This window comes from Trachypithecus francoisi, unplaced genomic scaffold, assembly GCF_009764315.1.
Source record: "Trachypithecus francoisi isolate TF-2019V2 unplaced genomic scaffold, Tfra_2.0 Lachesis_group5, whole genome shotgun sequence".
Taxonomy (NCBI): domain Eukaryota; kingdom Metazoa; phylum Chordata; class Mammalia; order Primates; family Cercopithecidae; genus Trachypithecus; species Trachypithecus francoisi.
Window position 1 is genome coordinate 60,862,981 of NW_022681470.1, and position 9,213 is coordinate 60,872,193.

The 9,213-nt window shown below is 41.5% G+C and overlaps 2 pseudogenes; both read left to right on the top strand.

The window, feature by feature from the left end:
- The first annotated feature begins 1,595 nt into the window (after nucleotides 1–1,595).
- LOC117075945 lies at nucleotides 1,596–3,130 on the top strand (annotated as a pseudogene).
- A 2,981-nt stretch (nucleotides 3,131–6,111) lies between these two features.
- Nucleotides 6,112–6,945, top strand: LOC117075698 (annotated as a pseudogene).
- Nucleotides 6,946–9,213: the final 2,268 nt, after the last annotated feature.

Consider the following 9,213-nt stretch of genomic DNA (forward strand, 5'->3'; position numbering starts at 1 on the left):
CCTGAGTAGCTGAGACCACAAGCATGTGCCATCATGCCTGGCTAATTTTTGTATTTTTGGTAGAGATGGGGTTTTGGCATGTTGCCCAAGCTGGTCTTGAACTCTTGAGCTCAAGTGATCCACCCACCTCAGCCTCCCAAAGTGCTGGGATTACAAGCATGAGCCACTGCACCTGGCCAGAAGTTTATTTTCTTACAGTTTTGGATGTTGGAAGTTCAAGATCAAGGTGCCAGGGTTAGTTTATCATGAGGCTTCTATCCTGGGCTTGTAGACAGCCAACTTCTTGCTGTGTTCTCACATGGTTGTTTACCTGGGTGCACACACACAGAAGTGTCTCCTTCTCTTCTCACAAGGACACCAGTCCTATTTGATTAGGATGTGCCCTTCTGACTTCTTGCAACCTTCATAGCCTCTATAAAGATCCTTTCTCCAAATACGGTCACATGGGGAGTTAGAGCTTCAACATATGGACTTTTGGAGCCACAGTTCAGCCTGTAACAGGATTAATAGCTGATTAGACACTACAGAAAAAAAATGATTGCAGAATTTGAAGGCATGGGAACTATACAAATAAACATGCAGAAGGAAATAGATCACGGAAAAAGGTACGCAGAACATTGGTGAGATGTGTGAAAACTTCAAGTGACCTAATATGCAGTCCCAGAAAAAGTGAGGGGTAGGCAGAAAAAATATTTGAAAGACTAATAGATAAAAATTTTCTAAATAGGCCCAGAATGGTGGCTCATGCCTATAATCCCAACACTTTGGAAGGCTGAGGGAGGCAGATCACTTGAGGCCAGGAGTTCAAGACTAGCCTGGCCAACATGGCAAAACCCTGTGTCTACTAAAAATACAAAAAATTAGTCAGGCATGGTGGCATGCACCTGTAGTCCCAGCTACGTGGGAGGCTGAGACAGGGGAATTGCTTGAACCTGGGAGGTGGAGGCTGCAGTAAGCTGCGATCATACCAGTGTACTCCAGCCTGGGTGACAGAATGAGACTCTGTCTCAAAAAAAGAGAAAAATTCTAAATTGATGAAAAGTATAAACCCATGGATCTAAGAAGGTCAATGAACCCCCAGCCCAAGTAACAGCAACAAAAGTAGTATGCCAGTATGCCATATTCAAATTGCTTAGAACTACTTATGAGAAGAAAAATTTAAATTTTAAAATCAGCCAAAGGAAAAAAGAGAACTTACATACAGAATATAAAAAATAGCAAAAGATTTTTTGCTGCAAGTGATGCAAGCCTAGAAGAGAGTGAAGCAATATACTTAAAGTACTAGAAGACAATTGTCAACCTAGAATTATATTCCTGGAGAAAAATTTTCAAAAACGTAGGACACAAGTTTTTCAGCATACAAAAGCTGAAAGAATTAACCAACACACTTGAACAAAAAGAATGTTGAAAGAGGGTGGGAGGTGGGCAGCGCAGAGTGCGAGGTTCTTTTGTTTGGCTGAGTGAAGGGCCCTTGGCCAGGACCTGCAGTAGGCCACTTCAGGGAGGGGCTCCACTGCGGCCACCTGGCTTGCTGCTTTCCTGGGCGCCACTCCCTCTGCCAACACACTGTGATGTGCCACACAAATTGATGTGGCACCAATTCCTCTTGGACTCTTGGGCACTGCTCTGAGTAGTGTCACCCTTTACACCAGAAAGCTAGCGGGCACTATGAGGAAAAAACAAAACAAGAAGAAAGTGGAGGAGGTGCTAGAAGTGGAGGAAGAGGAATTTGTGGTGGAAAAAGTTCTCAACTGTGGAGTGGTAAAGGGAAAAGTAGAGTAGCTCCTAAAGTGGAAGGGGCTCTCAATGAGGACCACACATGGGAACCAGAAGAGAACCTGGATTGCCCTGACCTCATTGCTGAGTTTCTGCAGTCACAGAAAACAACACATGAGACAGATAAATCAGAGGGAGGCAAGTGCAAAGTTGATGATTTTGAAGATAAGGTGTTGCGGGAATTAAAGAGACAGGAGTTACCAATGGGTGACTCAGGAGGATTTATTTAGGTGCACCAGCCCAGCAGATTAACATCCAAAGAGTGAACCCCAAACAAAGACAGGGCTTGACTTTTATACATGCATCCGAAGGGGGTTGGTCAGCTAGTGGTGTGAAACCTGCAGGGTGGGCAAGCAAGCTTACAGAAGCAGAACAAAGGCAGTTTATCAAACAGTGACAGATGTTGAAACTCAGGCATGTCTTGTGACCTTTGCCATACTGCACAGATGGGAAAACAGGTACTTACAAAATCCTTACCAACTTCCAGAAATAGTTACAAAAATAGTTAGGAGAGCAGAACAAAGAATAATGGTATGGGGAGAGAATTTTAAAAAGGGGAAACTGATAAGAAGAACTTGTTTTTCTCATCCCTGCTCCTGGAGCCCATTCCTTCTGGGCTCTGGCTCTGCTGATAGCACTATAAGAGCCCTGACAGAGCCTTTCTTATTACTGGGCCTTGGAGTGAGTCAGCCCACACAGAAAACTTGTGTTTTTTTGTTTTGTTTTGTTTTGTTTTTTTACATCTCTTGCTTTAAAGGGAGAGGAGAACAAACCAAAGAAGAAGAAAGAAGGGTCAGAAAAGCCATGAGGCTTTGCTGGGGGTTTGATGCCAGAGCAGATTATTGGAACTACAGACTTCAGCGGAGAGCTCATGTTCCCAGTGGAATGGAAAAACTCTGATGAGGCTGACCTGTTTCCTGGCAAGGAAGCCAATGTCAAGTGCCCACAGGTTGTCATATCTTTCTATGAGGAAAGGCAGTCCTACCCGAAGAAGGAGGATGACAAAAAAAGATGACAAGAATTGACTCTCCTGAGTACCAGCCCCTGTCACATCTGAATGTGGGTTTCCAGTGGGAAGGGAAGGAGTTCTACTTGTCTTGACAGCATAGAGGTGGCTTGAGAAGATGTCCTTTGAAGAGCCAGTATAGTTTCTGTGCCCTGCAGCAGCCCAAGTGCTTTACAGTCATTCCAAGCTGTAGAGTTTGCAGGCCCATCCCAGTGAAGGGGAAGGGTGATAAGTGTTTCAAGGCAGCCTATTCTTCATTTTGCTGAGAAAAGCAAAGGGCCTTCTGTGAAGGACAACACTTGCAGAGTTGGGTGTGTGGGAGAGCAAATAAAAATACTGTAGATCTTCAAAGAGCATCTCCACAGCCCACAGCCTACTTCCCAATAGTGTTAACGGCATTGTTACAGCATAGCATGTGTGTAGTTTTTGGCTATTACTGATGTATTATTTGGGGGAGGGAGGGATGGGGAGAAGAGGAAGGCAGATGGGTAGCATCATTTTGATAAAAATTTGGTGCTTGATAGGGGAAATGGTGAAGCAATGGAAAGAACAGACAACTAATGATTTGCTTCTATGTCCAGAATATTTTACCTATGAAAGAAATGTCATTGGCATCATAAATAAGGACTATGATTAAAAGCTGTGAATCCCTAGGCCCAGGGCGGGTCACCAGGCAGGGGGCTGGAGTGTGAGGGCCCCGCCACCTGCAGGACCTCATGCCACTCGGAGGGCTGAGCCTGACCCCACAAGGGTGTCCGTCCCCTGACAGGGCCAGTGCAGTTTGGTGTGTTCCTCCACCTCAGCAGAAGACCCTAAAGAACTATTTTTCATTATTGATTTTCCAATCATTTGACTAATAGTCTCCATTTAAATAAAGTTTTTAAAATGCAAAAAAAAAAAAAAAAAAGGCTGTGAATGTCTGAAACCTATATAAGCCAAGATGTTCCCTGCCTAAACCTGATGCTGTTCACCACAAAGGATACGCTAGTTGATAAATTACCAAAATTGCCACTTTGGAGATGGAAATTGACTGAGGAGGGAAGGTCTTTTATTGGAGAGTATACAGTATGAGCAGATCATTCTGTCTCAGAGGGGCTAATTCCCACAATTAGACAGAAGACCCTTTTCTTTCCAATAATGAAGTTATAAATATCACCTTGTTGAAGCCACTGGCTGAGGTGTTGGGGAAGGGGAAGAGGGTGGTAGAGGAGATAAGACAGGAGGGAAAGCAAGGGCCCATACTCTTAGTGGGGAGAACTCTTGGAGCAGTTCTCTTTTTTGACCTTTGAACTCTGAAACCATTGGTGGCTGGGTTCAGTCACTGACAGCACAAGTTCCACTGAATTGATTCGAGTTGAGTGATTTCAAAAGCGTTGGTCCTAGGAGAAGATTAAACTTTCATACTGGGCAGTGGTTCACTTTAAAACACACACACAAAAACAAACAAAACCTTTTTTTAAAATTATTTTTACTTTTTAGATGGAGTCTTGCTCTGTCACCAGGCTGGAGTGCTGTGGCATGATCTTGGCTCACTGCAACCTCTGCCTCCTGGGTTCAAGCAATTCTCTTGCCTTAGCCTCCTGAGTAGCTGGGACTACAGGCACCCGCCGCCATGCCCAGCTAATTTTTGTGTTTTTAGTAGAGATGAGATTTCACCTTGTTGGCCAAGATGGTCTCGATCTCTTGACCTCATGACCCACCTGCTTCAGCCTCCCAAAGTGCTGGGATTACAGGCATGAGCCACCGTGCCCAGCCAACAAAACCATTTTTTAAAAACTCCTAAGAAGTAACTGATACCCAAAATGCTCTGTCCTGAGTCATGAGATCCATCAGTTCTTGATATTGCCTAGACTTGCATCTAGAACTACATTGTAAAATCAAAAAGCATCAAAAAGAATAAAATACTTAAGAATAAATTTGGTTGGGAGCAGTGGCTCTTGCCTATAATCCCAATCCGTTAGGAAGCTGAGTGGGAGGATCACACGAGGCCAAGAGGTTGAGACTGGTCTGAGCAACACAGTGAGACCCTTTCTCTTCAAAAAATTTAAAAATTAACCAGGCACAGTGGCACGTGCCTGTAGTCCTAGCTACTCAGGAGGCTGAGGAGAGAGGATCACTTGAGCCCATAGGAGTGAGCTCTGATGATGCCACTGCACTCCAGCCTGAGCAACAGAGCCAGACCCTGCCTGAAAAAAACAAAAAACAAATAAACTTAACAAAAGAGAGGGGTAATGCTTGTACACTGAAAACTGCATAATGTCAATATAAAAAATTAAAGATGTAAAGATAAATGTAAAGATATCCTATGTCAATAGATGGACAGATTTAATATTGTTAAAATGGCACAAAAATTAGAATAAAATAAATGGCAATATTTTAATATTAATATTTTAAAATAGCATTAGAATGGCAACAAATTTATCTACTGATTTAATGTAATTTTTATCAAAATTCTGGCTGCCTTTTGTGCAGAAATTGACAAAGTGATCCTGAAATGTGTGAGAAAATGCAAGGGACCCAGAACAGCTAAAACAATCTTGAAAAAGAAGAACAAAGTTGGAGGACTCACACTTCAGTTTAAAACTTGCTACATGGCCGGGCGTGGTGGCTCACGCCTATAATCCCAACACTTTGGGAGGCCAAGGCAGGTGGATCACCTGAGGCCAGGAGTTCGCAACCAGACTGGCCAACATGGTGAAACCCCAGCTTTACTGAAAATACAAAAAATTAGCCGGGCATGGTGGTGGGCACCTGTAATCCTAGCTACTCAGGAGGTTGAGGCAGAAGAATCGCTTGAACCTGGGAGGTGGAGGTTGCAGTGAGCCAAGATCATGTCGTTGCACTCCAGCCTGGGCAACAAGAGCTAAACTCTGTCTCAAAAAATAAAAAAATTAAAAAACTTTATGAAGCTAATTAAGATAATGTGTTCTGTGGTAGAAGGGCAAAAGAGAAATACATACTTCTCAATGAAAGAAATTATATACATTATAACATATAAAAAAATAAACTATATATAATATGGAACATATACAATTATTGTTATATATTAATATATTATATAATATATAATAGTACATATATAAAATACAATAATGTAAAATAGTGTATGTTATATATTAATAATATATAACAGTATATATTATACATATAATATAGTTAAAAGAAAAACTTCAGCCAATTTAATTTAAAAGAGTTTAATTTAGCAATGAACAGTTTGTGAATCTGGCAGCCCTCAGAATCACAGCAGATTCAGAGAAACCTAGGGATGCCTCGTCCGGGGAAATTACCTACAGAAACCGGAATTGAGATACAGAAACAGCTGGGTCGAGATGGACGAGAACCTCATGCACATCAGCTATGAGGCTGGAATCCTGGAAAACCCCAAGAACCAAGCCCCTCCGGTCTCTACACAAAGACCCAGGACCCTGCCAAAGCCCCCAACACCCCTGACATTCCTGAGATCGAGTTCAAAAAAGGGGTCCCTGTGAAGGTGACCAACATCAAGGATGGCACCACCCGCCAGACCTCCTTGGAGCTCTTCATGTACCTGAACGAAGTTGCGGGCACGCACAGCATGGGCCGTATTGCCATCGTGGAGAACTGCTTCATTGGAATGAAGTCCCGAGGTATCTATGAGACTCCAGCAGGCACCATTCCTTTCCACGCTCATTTAGATATGGAGATCTTCACCATGGACCAGGAAGTGCGCAAAATCAAACAAGGCCTGGGCTTAAAATTTGCTGAGCTGATGTACACTGGTTTCTGGCACAGCCCTGGGTGTGAACCTGTCCGCCACTGCATCGCCAAGTCCCAGAAGTGAGTGGAAGGGAAACTGCAGGTGTCCATCCTCAAGGGCCAGGTGTACATCCTCGCCTGGGAGTCCCCACTGTCTCTCTACAATGAGGAACTGGTGAGCATGAATGTGCAGGGTGATTATGAGCCAATTGATGCCACCGGGTTCATCAACATCAATTCCCTCAGGCTGAAGGAATATCATAGTCTCCAGAGCAAGGTCACTGCCAAATAGACCCCTGTACAATGAGGAGCAGGGGTCTCCTCAATTTGCAGATCCCCCAAGTACAGGCGCTAATTGTGATAATTTGTAATTTTGACTTGTTCTCCTTGGCTGGCAGTGTGGTGGGGCTGCCAGGCCCCAGCTTTGTTCCTTGGTCCCCTGAAGCCTGCAAACATCATCATTGAAGGGAAGGGTGGGGGGCAACTGTGGTGGGAAGCTATAAAATGACAATTAAGAGATTTAAAAAATAGCAAAAAACAAAACTTAAAGCCTTAGTGCCACTCTCAGTTACCATCATTTTGAGTTTCCAGTCTCAGCATGTCATTCATAGGTTATATTGTCCTCATGGTTGCACATTTCTTTCAGCTCTTGTCATTCTAGTTGAAGAGAGACCATTTGACATTCTGCATGCAAACATTTAAAAATCTTTGAGAGAACACAGTGCACCAAGGAAACTACTATTTTGACCATTGGGAGGATAATACCAAGAGTTTGAAGTATATTCCTTCCCCAAGGTCCCCATAAACCAAACCTCCTAAAATCAAATAGATCAAAGAATGAGCTACATGAAGAGTCTACTCGCTTAACTAAGTGGTCTTTTCATGAGTCCTCTAAAACTGAATTTTTATAATCTACATTTAATGTATCTCTCCATAGGCCACAAGTGCCAGCAGCTGCACAGCTACTTTTCGATTTAGCCAGTTCTATAATTTAACATAACTTTCACAAAATAATTTAAAGTCTGTTGTGTAACTATAGCCTTTACAATAGAATCTGCTATAGAGCCTATCATGAGGGATACATTTCTAACCATTGCCTCTTTTATTCCAAACCATGGAAAAAGGGTCTAACAATTGATGCACTTCTAGAAGAGTGAAGGCCTCCTGGCAATTTATCTTTAACCCATGATGTGGGATAAGAGGAGTGAATCAATGTTCTGTTTCTGACTGACCATGAGGCAAGGTATGTACCATTAAAGTTTCTCACCAATATTGGGCCTTCATCTTTTATCTATCAAAGTATAAGGTTATCCATGTACACAGCTGGCTGCAAAATCCTTCACAAATGAAAGTATACACCATAAGTGCAAGTGCAAGCAACAGACCCCTTTTTCATTTCTGTTGTTAGTAGAGGCATAAACAAGGAAAAATATTCAAAGATAAGAGTCTCATGACAGTAGAAGTCTTGATCTATGATCTTAGGAAGAGCTGTTCACATCAAAGATGCCATTTTCTTCTAAGGGAGACACCTCCTTGGTTAGCTTTACCTTAAGGATTCCAATGAGTGTACAGTTCCAAGAGTGTGGAGAGATCCTTCTCAGTTGTGATATTATGAAACCAAGGTTCAGGACCCCCAAATTTCATTGCAATGTGGATGGCAAGGGCAGTCTTCCTCTTATGCTCTCAGAAGATCCAATCTTCGGGTTCTACATTGTGAAGGGGTTGACTGTCTCAGTGAACCATAAAAAGCTTTTTTTACCTGGTGAAAATACACTGTAGCATAATAATCTACTGTTATAACATCAGCGCTCTTGCATGGGAGAGCTTTCATACAACTAGAAGACATGCATTAAAAATGATAATTGAATGAAATCCCATTATAAAATGTGTAAATGGCCCATCCAGTAACCAAATTAACCTTGATTGTTCTCCCAGGAATTTGGGTTTGACAAACCAAACATTAGTTATAAATGATTTTAGCAATTTATAAATTACCACACCAATATATTTAATTTGGATTATTTTGTCTTTTCCATGATGAGTCATGGAATGCAGAATACCAGTTATTTCTCCAAATTACATGCGAAGCACTAACTGATGGGTTATCATGGTAATTTGACTTAGACCATGAATTTTGTTCAAATTGTACATCTAAACAATTTCATTATCAGCTGATTTAACATTAAAATTTGGCAAGGTATTTTCTAGGTATTCAGTTAATTTTTGTTCTACTTGGGTTAGCAGTTTTATAAACCAGTCAGTCTTTTCATTTAACTTCCAGGAATTCTTACCCAGTTCAAATGATATAATTCTAAAATTACTAGAAACCTGTATCCAAGAGTGCTTTTTAGGGTCCTTTCCATCCCTTCATGAATCTCCTAAAACACACCATATTCTAGGATCTTGCATGCTTATGAAATTTTCAGAAACTATATCAGCATTAAGCAATGAACTGTGAAAATAACTTTAAGTAGTTGTAGGTAAAGGCACAAAGGACAATGAAATTTGGTTATTTCTGTGGTTTACAATTACTTAACATCATAACCATAATTATGATTGATAGCATATACTCAGACATATTAGAATTTTATAAATCCCATTCAATTTTGGAACATATATTAATGTCATTCACTAAAATATAACCTGAAGAAGATTAAACATTATTTTTATTTTCATAGTGCTTCCTATGTAACTTA